General features: G+C 42.6%; 1 long non-coding RNA gene across 1 annotated transcript in view; it reads right to left on the bottom strand.

Annotated features, from left to right (window-relative positions):
- Nucleotides 1-5,680, bottom strand: part of LOC131807627 (uncharacterized) — a 44,631-nt gene extending 38,951 nt beyond the window's left edge. The window contains exon 1 of the long non-coding RNA XR_009344561.1: nucleotides 5,562-5,680. This is a non-coding gene — a long non-coding RNA (uncharacterized LOC131807627). The remainder of the gene's footprint in view (nucleotides 1-5,561) is intronic.
- Between the last annotated feature and the right edge of the window lie 10,429 nt (nucleotides 5,681-16,109).

Genomic DNA, 16,109 nt, shown 5'->3' with positions numbered 1-16,109 from the left:
CCTGTGTTCTTCCTCCAACAAACACAAAGCACCCTACAGACAATACAAGGGCTGTGAGAGAAGACAGGAAGGGGAAGAAGTAAACAGACAGGGTTTGGAGGAAAGGGAGGTCCTTTGGCCCTTGGACCTAAAGGTGCACACCCTTGTGACAGATCCACTCTGCAGAGAAAGGGGAGCCCCAGGCACTGTTCCTCTTGTGCTGAGGTCCTACACCTCACAGTGGGCTGGAGACCCATTGGAAGCTGGGTGTTCAGAGTCTAATGGCTGGAGGAGAGGCCCATGCAGAGATATGCTTGGGACCATCTGTGCAAGGAATTCCTGAGTCTCAGGCACCCAAAACAAGGTCTACAAGGGCAGGGGTGGGCTCCAAGTGGACACTCCTCTTAGCCTTCATGGACTCCTCAGACAGTGAGAAGCCAAAGGAGAACCATGGGGGAGGAAAGGGAGCTCTTGCCAAGACTTAAGGGTACTACTGCTCTTACAGTGAGAGTTCCCAGCTGGGACCATTACCATGACTGCAACAACTGTTTACACATTCATCTAGGCACTGCAGAAGAGGAGTGGGAGAGAGTAACCACACCTCTCTTTCTAAAAGCCCTCTGGAGTACAGCTCTTCTCATACATCACTGGGTTCAGGAATCACCCGGAATCTTGTCAGAACACAGATCCTGATTCAGTGGGTCAGCAGGGGCAGCAAGAACACGCATTTCTAACAACTCCCAGGTGCTGAGGCTGCTGCTCTTCTGTGGGCCACACTGCAAGTAGCAAGGCTGTAGGAGAGAGACATCATTTTCCTCTGCCTGGCACTGCATTTTCTTGGAGAACCCATTTCACTCCCATTCCATAGGAATCTGCCTCATTCCAAGTGATTCACTTAAGGCTGGTTCTGCCCTCCCCAAAACAGGCACATGCCCCAAGCCAGGCTTATGGGCAGCCTTCCCAGGACACTGTCAGAACTACTCAGCATTGCCAACTGTGCATTTGTAATGAACGGTGAAGGTCATCCTCTCGCCAGGTTGAGTCAGCCTGAGAATGACACCATTGCAGAAGAAAACATAGCCAAGACATGATGAGAAAGAGGCAGGACTCTGCTGAAATTCTGCATCTAGTGATGCCTCTAAGCTTCTCAGTTGCTAAGTCTTCCTTAGATGCCTAGTCAAGACAAGAGCTAAACTGCCTGAGTTCAAATCCTACCTTCGCCACTTCTTAGCTGTATGATGTTGGGCCAGTTACTTAACTTCCCTGTGCTTCCATTTCCTCATCTGTAAGTGGGGATAATTATAGTTCCTTACTCCCGGGGCTGCTGTGATGTTTGGTTGATTAACGTATGTTAAATTCTGAGTACAGTGTCCAGCCCATGGTAGTTTCCATAGAAGCATCTACTATTACCACGACTATCATTATTTTTCTTATTATTTTTTCCCCAAGACAACCTGCCAGGGAAGGTATGACTTTTATCTTCATCCCCATTTTGTAGATGAGGAGAAAGAAAATGATTGTGAGGCATAATCATTTACTGGGCAACAGTGCTGAGATAATGTCAACATTCTTCCTCAAACTGTACTGTGGACTCTTCTAATGCTATCTTGTATTATTTAGCTATTTCATTGCAATGCCAACGCAAAACAGTGTTTATATATGAAGTTCTGTTGTCAAAAATACTTTTCTGTGTACACCTTTCTACAGGTAGACAAGAAAATAATGACTGCAGAAATTTATATCCAAATGTTAACAAGGTTATCATTGCTGAATAGAAGCTTATAGCTAACCTTTGTGCGTGTGTCTGGGATTTTAATTAAGAGACTTCCAAAGACTCAGTAGTTGACAGATGTGGGGTGTTGACAGAGTTCTCCTCCCCATCCTCCCCTACTGCTACCTGAGAGCTGTCAGGCTCCTAGGAGTCACCTCAGCTGAAAATGGACTGAGGGAATCTTCTTGAATCTAGAAACAACATTAGTTAATACCCTCTTGGTGTGGCCACCTGTCCCAGTTTTCCCAGTGGGTCCTAAGCTGCTAGAGTGAAGCCTCCCAGAGGTGCCATCAAATTCCCTCTCACTTCCATTTGGTGTCTCCTCAGTCAAGTGTTGTCAGAGGGGCACTCACAGCTTGGCACTCTCTTGGGATCTCTTCCATGTGAAAGAGCCCATGTGGTCCTTTGAGGTGGAAAGAGTGAGGTTCCACACAGGGGCTCTCCTTTCTACATCTTCTACCATCATCATGCATCTTATAATAGAGAAAAATGCATTTTTAAAGGCAAATGTTTGTTCCACCAAAGCATTAAACATATGTTGGAAATATACTCAAAGAAGTGGTTTGCATCCTGTCAAGCTTCATAGTGCTGAGAATATTTTTTCCCTAGCATTTGTTTTTGCTCTTTGGGATCCTTCGAATTCAATCAGCTTTGGATCATCTATTCAGGATTCTTTAGTCCACACATCCTCTCAGTTTCCTGGCTGCTTTCCTACCTCCACAATGGCTGGCACAGAACAGTTGTGAAATTTATAAAGTTAGTACTAAGATCTTCCCTAATTTCTTTTTAAAAAAGAGTCTTTAAACATTCCGATGGGTCAAAACTCAAGTCTGATCCCTCTTTATCATTTAGCGACTATTTGCTCAGTGCCTTCTACATGACAGACCCTGGGGGTAAAGTGATTAATTAAAACCACTCTTCCTGCCTTAAGGGACCTTAGAACATAGTGGAGTTAAATCTCACTCACCTCTAGAAATTATTTCCTTTTGTCATCTTTCTATGCTAAATGCTCTGCAAATGTTCCAAAATCAAAGCTTCCCGCGCACACTGAAGAGAGAGAGGCACCAGGGGGAAAGGCATTAAGAGAAGAGAAGTTGTTTCGTATTTTATCTTCCTAATTATTGGTCTAAAATCTACCTTTGCAAGTATATGTCAAGCTCCATGAGAACAGGGGTCATGTCTTTTAATTCACTGCTTTATCTGCAGCACCTAGAACAGTGCCTGGCACCTAGGCGGCACTCAACAAAGATTAACTTACTGAATGAATGAATAAACAAATGAACCTAGAAATATTGCCTGGTAGATGGTAGGCGCTGGTTTGTGGAAGTTAGATGGATGAACAGGTGGTGGATAGAGGAGTGGATGGATATGTATATGGGTGAGTTAATGGCAGGTGGACAAGGAGAAGGTAGGGAAGGTTAATGTGACATGAATGAGCGGGTGAATAGATGTGTGGTTGGGTTGGTGCTTATGTGGGTTGGGTGATATTAAAAAAACAGCAAAGTTTCAGTAGAGTGGCCATGATACTTATGATAATGTTCAGTTTGTAGAGTTTTTAATTTGCTCCAATCACAGAAACACCATCAGAGTTTGGAGCAGCCCATGGCCAGGAAGTGACCTGCACATTGCTGAACTGTCATCCCAGGTCATGGGGCTCCAGCAGCACACATGGGTCAGTGTCAAGAGTACCTCCTGTTTTTGCTCTCCTCACCATTTTCCCTACTCCTCACAATAGCATCTCTTTACCATTGGAAGAATCACTTCCTCCTCCCAATATGATCTCCTGAGAGGTCACATGATATAAGCTAAGCTACCCAGATGTTTGTCTCTTGGGATTTGAACTTGGAGCAGAAGAACACTAATCATTTCCTAGAGCTGCCATAAGCAAGCACTACAAACAGATGGCTTAAAGCAACAGAAACTTTTAATCTCACAATTCTGGAAGCTACAATTCCAAAATCAAGTAGATGGCAGAGCCCACCTGCTCCCTTGGAGATCTATAGGGGAGAACACTTCTTTGTCTCTCCTAGCATCTGGTGTTTGCTGGCAGTCCTCATTGTATTTTGGGTTTTGGATGTATCAACCCAGTCTCTGCCCCATTGTCACATCATCATGCCCTTGCATGTCAATGTCACTCCTCTTATATGGACACCAGGATTGCTGGATCTACTGGATCGCTACCCTACTGGCTCACCACTGGATGAGCAGGACCTCATCTTGAGTACATCTACCAATATTCTTCTTCCCAATTAGATCCCATTCACAGGAATGGAGGGCTAAAATGTCAACATATATTTTGGGGGGGACACAATCCAACCCATAGTAGACATGAAGTCTAAAACCATATGGAACTCATTCATCCAGAGAGGGGAGCCTGAAGAGACTTCCTGGATCCCTGGTGTGCCTTGGTCTTTCTGTTTTCCAAAGTCTAATGGGGAGATTTTCCTTGATTCAATGAACTATACCTTCATATCCTTACCATAAACTCCTTTCAATTTTGTCTTTTTACCCTTTTAAGACAGAATTGGTTCATGCTGCCTAAAGCCAAAGTCCCTTAACAGCTAAACCCAGTCCTCCAAGACAAAAGGGCTAAGTGTGCTACACACATGCACAGTGTTATTGCTCCCACCTCCCTTCCCTTTGGACTTTGAAAAGTAACCTTGGCAAGAAGAGGCCAAGGGGTTCCTTTGTCAACTTAAATGAAAACAAAAGGATGGGGTGCCTGGCTGGCTCAGTCAGAGGAGCATACAACTGTTAATCTCGGGGTCATGAGTTCTAGCCCCACCTTGGGCATAGAGATTACTTAAATAAATTTAAAAACGTAAAGAAAAAGAAGAAAACAGGGGTGCCTGGGTGGCTCAGTTGGTTAAGCAGCTGCCTTTGGCTCAGGTCATGATCCCAGAGTCCTGGGATCGAGACCCACATCGGGCCCCTTGCTCAGCGGGGAGCCTGCTTCTCCCTCTCCCTCTGCCTGCAGCTCCCCCTGCTTGTTTTCTCTCTCTCTTTCTCTCTCTCTGCCAAATAAATAAATAATCTTAAAAAAAGGGACGCCTGGGTGGCTCAGTCAGTTAAGCTGCTGCCTTATGCTCAGGTCATAATCCCAGGGTGCTGGGATCGAGTCCCGCATCAGGCTCCTTGTCCAGCAGGGAGCCTGCTTTCCCTCTCTGCCTCTGCCTGTGACTCTGCCTGCTTGTGCTCTCTCTCTGACAATAAATTAAAAAATCTTTAAAAAAAAAAAAAAAAAAAAGAAAGAAAGAAAGAAAGAAAAAGAAAACAGAAGGACTTGCCAAGTGACTTTTTTTTTTTTTAAATTTATTTGACAGAGAGAAATCCCAAGTAGATGGAGAGGCAGGCAGAGAGAGAGAGAGGGAAGCAGGCTCCCCGCTGAGCAGAGAGCCCGATGCGGGACTCGATCCCAGGACTCTGAGATCATGACCTGAGCCGAAGGCAGCAGCTTAATCCACTGAGCCACCCAGGCGCCCACCAAGTGACTTTTTATTTAACAAAGGTACCTCTTTCCCTCTGTATTTTAGTTCAAGAAGCTTGGATGGCTCACCAGCTAGATTGTGTTGAATTCTTGCCTAAGCTTATCACAGGGCTATTGTGACAATTAAACAGGGGAAACAGATTTCAAAGAAAAACATGGGCTACAAGGTGTTACACAATAATGAAGGCCCATATCTTCAAATGAGGAGGCTCAAGCAATACACTTTAGATTGAAAAGACCCCTTCAGTTAAAAATCAATCCCTTATCCTGCTTTATTTTCCTCTATAACCTGAAAGTACACTTTATCTGTATTTATTTACTTACCCACTGTCAGTCTTCTCTACTAGAAGATGAGTTCCACAAAGGCAAGGGCTTGGTTTCATTCACTGCTGAACCCACAGTACCAGAAGGAATAAATGAGAGAATGAAGAAATGAATAAAAGCCACAAGCTTCGAAGCAGCTATACTGTTAGCACTGCAAACAAATTCCTTTATCTGAGCTTTAATTTCCTCATTGCTAAAACGGGAATGCTAAAACCTACTTTGTTAGGTAATTACAGGAATTAAGATGAAGTAAGGCTAACTATTCAAAATGTAGTCTGGAAATTATGGCACTCACACAAAAATTGACACATCCATCCCTGGAACAGAATAGAAAACCCAGAAACGGACCCTCAACTCTACAGTCAACTAATCTTCAACAAAGCAGGAAAGACTTGTCAATGGATAAAGACAGCCTTTTCAACAAATGGTGTTGGGAAAACTGGACAGCCACATGCAGAAGAATGAAACTGGACCACTTTCTTATACCACACACAAAAATAAATCCAAAATGGATGAAACACCTAAAAGTCAGACAGGAAACCATCAAAATCCTACAAGAGAACACAGACAGCAACCTCACTGACAGAACACTGACAGCAACCCCTCACTGGGCCCCAGCAAATTCTTACTAGATATGATGTCAGAGGCAAAGGAAACAAAAGCAAAAATGAACTATTGGGACTTCATCAGGACCAAAACATTTTGCAGAGTGAAGGAAAAAATTAACAAAACTAAAAGGCAGGGGCACCTGGGTGGCTCAGTGGATTAAGCCTCTGCCTTCAGCTCAGGTCATGATCTCAGGATCCTGGGATCCAGCCCTGCATTGGGTTCTCTGGTTCAGTTGGGAGCCTGCTTCCCCTTCCCTCTCTCTGCCTGCCTCTCTGCCTGCTTCTGATTACTCTCTCTGTCAAAGAAATAAATAGAATCATTAAAAAAAAAAAAAAAACCTAAAACGTCTATGGAATGGGAGAAAATATTTGCAAATGACATATCTGATAAAAGTTTAGTATCCAAAATCTATAAAGAACTAAACAAACTCAATACCCAAATATTAAATAATCCAGTTAAGAAATGGTCAGAAGACATGACCAGACACTTCTAAGGAAGATATCCAGATGGCTAACAGACACATGACAAGATGCTCAACATCACTTACCATCAGGGAAACACAAATCAAAAGCATGATGAGCTATCACTTCACACCTGTCAGAATGGCAAAAATTAACAACACAAGAAACAACAGGTGTTGGCAAGGATGTGGAGAAAGAGGATCCCTCTTGCACTGTTGGTGGAAGTGCAAACTCGTGCAGCTACCCTGGAGAGCAGTATGGAGTTTCCTCAAAAAGTTAATAGAGGCACCTGGGTGGCTTAGTCAGTTAAGCCTCTGACTCTTGGTTTCGGCCCTGGTCACAATTTCATGGGTTGTGAGATTAAGCCCCACTTAGGCTCTGCACTCAGCAGGAGCCTCTCCCTCTGCCCACCCCCCTCACACATGTACTCTCTCTCAAACTGATAAATAAATCTTTTTCAAGAAAAGTTAAAAATAGAACTACCTACAATCCAGCAACTGCACTACTAGGTATTTAACCAAAGGATACAAAAATACAGATTCAAAGGGGTACATGCACCCTGATGTTTATAGCACCATTATCAACAATAATCAAACTACGGATGGAACCCAAATGTCCCCTGACTGATGAATGGATGAAGATGTGGAATATATATATAATGGAATATTACTCAGCCATCAAAAAGAATGACATCTTGCCATTTGCAGTGATGTAAATGGAGCTAGAGGGTGTTATGCTAAGTGAAATAAGTCAGTCAGAAAGACAAATACCATATGACTTCACTCGTGTGTGGAATTCAAGAAACGAAGCAGATGAACACATGGGAGGAGGAAAAACAGACAAAAGAGAGAGGGAAACAAACCATAAGAGACTCTTAAAGATAGAGAATAAACTGAGGGATAGTGGAGGGAGGAGGGTGGGGGATGGGCTAATGGGCGATGGGTATTAAAGAGGACACTTGTGACGAGCACTAGATCTTATGTGTAAGTGATGCATCACTGAATTCTGCTCCTGAAACCAATACTGCACGGTATGTTAACTAACTAGAATTTAAATAAAAAATTGAAAAGGAAAAAAAACCATAGTCTGGAGACAACAGCATCAGCATCACCTGGCAGTTTGCTAGAATGCAGATTCTCAGGCTCCAACCCAGACCCACTGAACCAGAGTCTGCGTTTTAACAAGAAACCCAAATGACACGTAGGCACATTATAGTTTGAGAAGTCTTGAACAAAGGTATATAAAAATGCTTTATAAACTATATAGCAATAAGCACATATTATTATGACTGTACAGCTGTTTGCGATAAGTACCTTCGCTATTTCACCTACGTGTCAACAGCAGGTTTCCCAAGGCCCTGGTAGAGCACTTAGCACAGTTTAAATATTTAACACAAGGCACTGCCTGATAACAATAAATAATAATCTTAGAGGAGTTCTGATATATTGCTTAGAGTCTATTTATGGGTGCAATCTCTCTGGAAAAAATACTCTTTAAATTTTTGTGTGCATGCACTACACTTTACCAAAATGTCCAGGACGGCTTTAAGTTAGGGAAAGGACAATTCAAAACAGTAAGTTTACAGGATTAAAATAAATTATGTATATACAGATAACAGCATGTGGCTGTTCAGATATCAGATATCACAAAGTTTACTGAACAGAAAGTCCTGTTCAGTATTATGGAAACATATGTATCTCTACTCCATTAACTAAGCAAGATTTATGCAGTGTAATTTTTTAAAAATTATCTTATTTGTTTCCCATTCTGCCTATTGGCATGGGAGGAAGGGTCCCTATTCAGATGCCATTTGCAAGAATTGTGTCCCCAGGGTACCTATACTCTGATTTGGCCACAAAACCAGGGGTTGCCTAACCCTCGAGGCTTGATAATTTGCTGGAACAACTCACAGAACTCATAATAATGCTGTATTTATTCTATGAGTTACTTATAAAGGAAACAAATGAACAAAAAGATGAAAGAGGTAGTTTAGAGTGTAGTTTTAGATGGATCCCAAAGATAGGGACATTTGTCCCCTTGGGGTTAGGGTGCACACTCCTTCTGGCATGTGGATGTGCTCACCAATTCAGAATTCTCCAAAACCCACATTTAAAGGTTTTTATGGGGGTTTCTTACCATAGGCAGGATTATAGCAGTTAGTGATTAACTCAATGACACACCCCTCTTTCCTCCCCGGAGATTAGACAGAGGTGCCGAAAGTTCCAAGATTTTAATCAAGGTCTGGTCTTCTGGCCACCAAACCCCCTTCCTGAAGCTATCTAGAGCCCCACCAAGAGTCACCACCTTAGAACAAGAGACACTCCTGTCATTTGTATCATATGGGAAATTCCAAGGGTTTTCAGAGTTGTGTGTCAAGAACAGCGGAAGACCAATGTCTTCCTTATTATACCATAACAATGTTTACACTGTTTCATAACTATAATCCGTATTTGCTTTGTTTATAGATTACTTTTTTGAAATTGAAAGAATTATCATTTTGTATCCTTTTCTTACAGCCTTTTGCTTTCCTGAATTTGCTGACTGACTTTATTATTTTTTTGCTGTATTTTCCTTTCACCATATCCCAGGTTTTTTCCCTAACTTCTTATAATGCCAGATTTTCTTTGAGGTCTTCATTTGCCTGGGAGACCTCTCCCCAGGGCCTTTGATTCTCCCTCTCTCCTCATTTTGGATTGGATTTACTATTTCCTGCATCCTGAGTTTTCCCCTTTCTTGATTCACTTGCTTGTTTTTGAAGATGTTTTAGAAAACATTGCTTGTTTTCTAGGGCAGGTTATGTGAGAATTGAATTTTCTGAGTCCTTGCATGTCTGAAAAATATCTTGACTGATCATCTGGGTACAGGATGTTGACTTGTGTTCTTTTGTAAGTAACCTGATTTTTCTTACTTAAAGTTTTTGAATTTTTATTTTTTTTTCCCATGGTGAGCTTACGTTTCACAATTCTGTCCTTTGGTGTAGCTGCTTATTCATTTGTTGGGTATCCAGTAAACTCTTTAAACTGAGGTTCATGTTCCTTATCTCTGGGCAGTTTCTCATATTAATTCTGTGATAATTTATTCCACTCTGTTTTTGTCTCTTGTATTAATCTTCCAGGTTTCTTATCTTTTTATTCATTTATTTCTAGGTTAAATTTTGTCATGTTAATTTTACTTCATAAAACCAGAAAAAAAGTAAAGCAAGGATTCAAAAGAATTTTTTTGTCTCTCTTGCATATTGGAGGATTTCCTTAAATGTTTGATAATGTTTGAGGATGGGGAATTTTTTTTTTTAATCTGTTTGGAAGTTCAGTGTCCAAGGCTCTACCGATAAGGTATGCTTTAGAGTAAATGAGAGGAGAGTTAGCCTTTAAACCAGGTAACCCTTCCAAAGAGACATTTAACTTCTATTGAGTAGAGCCCCCTGGATTTGGGCTAGCAGGGTGGAGTTCTAGCATTCACACACTTAGCCTATATGTGATAGTGGGGGATTGACTGTCTTGTAGAGAGACATTCTATTCATTCCTTTTTTTTTTTTTTTTTTTTTTTTTTTTTTGGCAACATATTTCACTTCCACTGTCTGCCTTACCCGGCATTTCCAAGTCCTGAGTTTCTCTGAAAATATTCTGGAAAACCTCAGGGACATCCCCATTTTCATAAACTCCTAGCCTATAGATTGTACTACCTTTCTTCATTGCCAAACGCTTCTTCTTCAATTTTCTATCCTATAGAAAATCTTTGAAATCTCTCACTGACTGATGACCTTTCTCCTGTTAACCTTTGTCATGGTAGATTTAGACCTTCTTATTCCGATTTTTCTTTTAAGATTTTATTTGTTTATTTGAGAGAGAGAGAGAGTGAGAGAGAATGACAGAGAGGGAGAGCATGAGAAGGGAGATGTCGAGGGAGAAGCAGACTCCCCGCCAAGCAGGGAGCCCAATGTGGGACTCAATCCCGGGACTCCAGGATCATGACCTGAGCCGAAGGCAGTTGCTTAACCAACTGAGCTACCCAGGTGCCCCGAGACTATTATTTTAACAGAGAACTCAATAGGGAGAAACAATAAATAGGAGTAGCCTATCAACCATCTTTAACCAAAAATCAATCAGATTAAGTTAGATTCGGAAAAATAAAGATGACCATTCTCACACTCAGCATTCTAGATTTTTTTCAAAATCATGCCCGCTACCATATAAATAACCAGTGTTTACTGAACATCCATTGCCAGGAAGTAACATAGAAGTCATTCCCACATTTCTGGAGCACCCTGCAACTGCACTGGGATTTGGAAAGAGTTCACTGTGACCCTTTGCTACTAACCTGGATGTAATCTCTCAGTTTCCCTGTGGTGCACTCTACACAGGTTCACCTGAATGCCAGGTCCTCCCCTTCTTTGATCCATTACATGTGAGCAAGAAAAGAGGAGAGGTGAGTACAGTCCTACCTCCCTGAAAACACCCTCACTCCTTCTTATTTTTTGACTTCTCTAAATTAATTATTGAACATTTGCCATGTTTCAGGCTCTGTGCTCAGTGCTTTACACACATTCTCTCATCTCATAGCACCCAACAAAGTGGGTATTACTATGCCCAATTTTACAGAAACTGAAGGTGTCAGAGAAACTAAAATATGCCCAAGCCCTCTGATCTATTTAAAGTCAGCAGTACAAGTAGGTAAACTCAGACTGGTCCGTTTCCAAAAGTCTGATATTCTCTCTCTGCTCCAGCATTCAGTCCAGGGTCTTGTGTGGCATTCAGTTCCCATCTCTCCTCAGTCTCTTCTGATCTGAGAAAGTTCTTCAAGTTGTCTACTCTCAGGAGCCTGATACTTCTGGAGAGTATTAGCAACTGTCCTCCCATTTGGGCTGGATCATTTCTCACAGTTAAATTGAAGTTATATATTTTGGACAAGAATACCACGGAAATGATGCTGTGTCCTTCTCAGTGTATCCTATCAGGAGATGGGGGAGGTCAATTAGCATCATCACCAAAGATGTTCATTTTGATCACTTGGTTAAGGGGATAGCTACCAGTTTTTTCCATGCTGGTGTTACTATCTTTCTATAGGTCATTGACATTTTGTAGGAAGATATCTTGAAACTGCCAATATCCTGTTTCTCATCATATTTTTATTCACTAATTTTTAAATCTATCAATGATTCTGGGCTGCGATGACTGGGTGGAAACCACAAATGCATCCTGTCTCCACATCTCACTCACTTCCAAATTAAAGTCTAACTGTATCTGAGGGACAGAGTCCAGGTTATAGGCCTGTGCCCCAGCTGCAGGGGAGGTTGGGAATGTGAGTTCCAATTTCTAGATGGGGATGCTAACATAAGGATTTCTACAAACATAAAGAGGACTTTCCAAGGATGGTCGGTAGTCACGATGCCCACGATACTCACCAAGCTATTTTAAAATGAGAAAAACAAGAACACAGAACCGTATATATAGAATACAGTCACTTGTATAAATATATAAATATTGTACCCATTGATTGAGATGGATGTAAAGGAAGAAAAGTGAAAGAAGGGAGAATAAGGGAGACATTGACCATCTTCCTTGCTCCTCTCATCTTTGATAGTCGGATCTATTGTGGCCTCCAGCAAGGCCTGCTTACTCTTCTTTCTCCATCCAGTGCCTGGAGATACATCAGGACACACCCTCTCCACCCTCGCAAAGAGAAAATTACAGAACTTGCCTGGGCATAGAAAGTGCTCATTATCCATCCAGCTGGAAAGGAGGCACATTTGGATTCTTTGCGCTGAATGGAACATGTTCGCCACAAACAGGAACATAGCTCCTGAGTCCCAAGGACTGGGTGAAAATAAAAACACATTTTAAGGACCCATTGTCATTTCTTAGTGGCTGGACATTTAGCCCGTTGATAATATTTAATTAAGAAGTTTATGTTGGACAACATCCTGTCTGGTCAAATAAAACCATCAATCCAGAGAAACCCCGCCCCTTTTCTCCTCCCAGCAGCTTTTTCTCATTCTCTCTCAATTATATATAATTTTTTAAAGCTCTGAGGGCTCATTTAGTGGAAGTGGAAAGGTGCTGGAGGAGGGAAGTTGCTAGTATTTAACAAGACAACTAGGACCTTCAGAGGTCCTCTACTTGTTTACTTCCCCTTCCTGCTCAGTGAATAAGAACAGGGTCACAGCCCTTACCCAGTCCAATCCACTCATATCCCATATGATAAAGCAGACGTGACTAACTTACAACTGGAGGACACTAATCCCCACGTCAGTTTTTCAGCATACGGGTGTCTGATAACAGTTATTGTTTCAGTATTTATTTGTACCGTGAACACGTAACAATTTGAGGTCAGGAGACCTCCTCTTTATCCTCCATATTTTGCCAACGAAGCTAACAAGAACTACTTGCTAACTTAAAAACATCTTAAAACAGGGTGCCTGGGTGGCTCAGTTGTTTAAGCAACTGCCTTCGGCTCAGGTCATGATCCCAGGGTCCTGGGACTGGGGCCCACATCAGCTCCCTCTGCCCCACCCCGGCTTATACTCTCTCTCACTTGCTCACTCACACTCTCTCTCTCAAATAAATAAAATCTTTTTAAAAATCTTAAAACAGTTTTCTAGAGACTACAGGTTATTATAGGCAACTATCAAGCTTTTATCCAATGCTTCAAAATCCATCTCAAAAATCATCTCCTTTCCGAAATCTTTTCTCATACTTCTCCCAATTCTGCAAAGTTGATTGTAGTAGATATCCCTCTTCTGAATTCCCTGGCATCATAACTGTGATCTGAAGATAAAGTCTCTGTGCCTTGATAATCTGAGTATTTTCAGCACATGTCACAGCATCTAGCCCAAAGGAACACAATGACTGAATGATTTATTAAACTAATTCATTACTTGATCAGGATGTGTAAATTAATTAAATAACTGATTCAAAGGGTTGATTCTGCTTGTTTTTTAAGAGACAGAAAGGGTGAGTATTGCTTATATATATATATATATATATATTGCTTGTTCATATATGCGTATATATGTGTATTTATATTCAAGTCCAGAATACACTTTTTAATTCATTTCTGACCCAGGACCTTAGGGATGTGTTAAACCTGTGTCTCGAGAATGATGATAACCAGGGGTTCCAGGTTGGCTCAGTTGGTTAAGAGTCAGATTCTTGCTTTTCACTTGGTTTATGATCTAAGGGTCGTGGGATCAAGCTCCATGTTGGGCTCTGTGCTGACCATGGAGTCTGCTTAGGATTCTCTCTCCCTCTGCCCCTCCCCTACCTACTACTCTCACACTCTCTCTCTCTCTCTCCACACACACACATGCACAAGAATGATAATAACCAGATAGTAAAAAAAAAAAAAAAAAAAAAAAAGCAAGCTTAGGACACACAATATGGATGAAACTCAAAAACATAATATAGAACAAAAGAAACCAGACATTAAATAGTACATACCATCTGGTACCATGTATATACAGTATAAAGATTAACAAAACCCAGGTAAGGAGTTACAAGTCAGGACAATGTTTATGTTGGTGGGGGGTGCTAGTAACTAAAAAGGGGGACTAGGGAACTTCTGGGGACTGGTAAGTTTTGTTTCTTGACGAGGATGCTCATACACAGGTGTAATCAGTATGTGAAAACTCATCAGCTATATAATCATAATTTGTGCTCTTGCATATATAGTATTTTAGTTAAAAGCTGAAAAAATAACGTAGACCAAGCATAAAGCTTAATGCCAGTTAAATTCTTCAGTAAACTCCAGATATTTTCAACTAATATGAGACACCGATTTGGTATAAATAAAGCCGTTAGTACTTCAAGTTCACACAGGAGATCTTAAAGAATGTCTGTGTTCTAAGCAGCCACGAACAGTCTCCACAAAGCAAGGCTTTAGACACTTTCTACCTAAGATAACATAATTGTGCTGTTGGTATTGGGCCCATAGGGAAGTGGGACCAGATGAAAGTTGACACCCTTCCCATAGGTGACAAAATTTACCAAATCAGGAAATTCAGTTTTGTGTTTTAATTATTTTGGTTTAATTTTAAAATCCCACATTTGCTAACAATTATTCAACTTATCCTTTTATTTAAAAAAATTTTTTAAAGATTTTATTTAGTTGAGAGAGACAGAGAGAGGGAGAGAAAGCAGTCTCATGAGCAGGTGGGAAGGGTAGAGGGAGAAACAGACTCCCTGCTGGGGAGGGAGTCCTATGAGGTTCTCCATCCCAGACCCTGGCATCATGACCTGCCCTGAAGACAGATGCTTAACCCATTGAACCATCCAGGAGCCCCTCAACTGATCTTTTTAAGGATGTTATTATTTTCTTTTAAGTAACTTGTACACCCAAACAGAGGCTCGAAATTACAACCCTGAAATCAAACTCAACTAACCTTTTTTAAAATTAAATGTAAAATATTTTTAAACCATTATAATGGCTGACTATGGTAATGTGCAAGAAATACAAGGATTCCATTTCTAAATTTGATAGCATTTTAAATTATCACACGCCTTTGTACTTGGTGTAAATCGCTAAAGTCTATATTATATTGCAGGAAGTTCTGCCATGGACTAAATGAAATCTCACACTGGTCGGTGGTGGACATTCCACCTCTACCCATTTTACAGATGAGGAAGATTATCAAGGCCCTGACTGTCTCATTAAACCACTGCATCCATAGAACTCAGCCCGATGCCTGGCATGTAGTAAACACTCCACAGAGGTGTGTAATATGAACCAAAGAGGCTTGGACAGGTTGTGTACATTGGCCAGAGTCACCCACCCTTCCAGGGTGGTCCAGCCTTCTTTGGGAGGAAATCCGACAGGAAGGTGACCCGCGAGACCAGGCGGTGAATCTGAGGCAGGCCGCCCAGTTCCGGACTGGGGTGTGTCCTTGAGTTGCCCTGGTCTCACATTGTACATATTTTGGGCCGGTCTCACATTGTACGTATTTCGGGCGCCTCGCCCTTGTCGGGGGTTTACATCACCCTCTTACTCAGAGATGAGCAGCTCTCCTTTCTTCCACCCCGCGCTCGCAGGTCCCCCAGGCTCTTTAAAGGGGAGAAGGGAGTCTCCGGACCCGGACGCACACGGGGGTGGGAGTGATGGGTATACCTGGAGGGCAGGGCACGGAGCCGGACCTCAGCCACCTGGGCTAGGCCCCGCAGAGTCTCGGGAACCCCAAAACAGGAGGCGGCCTGCGAGGGGCCGGGGGAGAGTTCGCTCGAGGGGCGCAGGCTACGGGCATCCGCCCCGGTTCTCCCCGCCCTCCCGCCGCGCCGCAGCCCTGCGGGCACCCTCAGCCCTCCCGACTCTGCCGCCGAGCGCTTCCCCTCCCCGCGAGCGAGACCCAGCAGGCCCGGGGCTGGGCGTGCCCTCACCTGCCCCGCCGCGCGCCCGGCCTCGGCCGGGCCTCCGGGGTCTGCGCAGGGCAAAGACCGCGCACCCCGCGCCCAGCGTGCTGCGGGGGGCGGGCGCCGAGCGTCGGCGGGAG

Source organism: Mustela lutreola, chromosome 9 (assembly GCF_030435805.1).
Source record: "Mustela lutreola isolate mMusLut2 chromosome 9, mMusLut2.pri, whole genome shotgun sequence".
Lineage (NCBI taxonomy): Eukaryota > Metazoa > Chordata > Mammalia > Carnivora > Mustelidae > Mustela > Mustela lutreola.
Note: the sequence above shows the minus strand (reverse complement) of the source record. Positions and strands in the feature narration are given on the sequence as shown.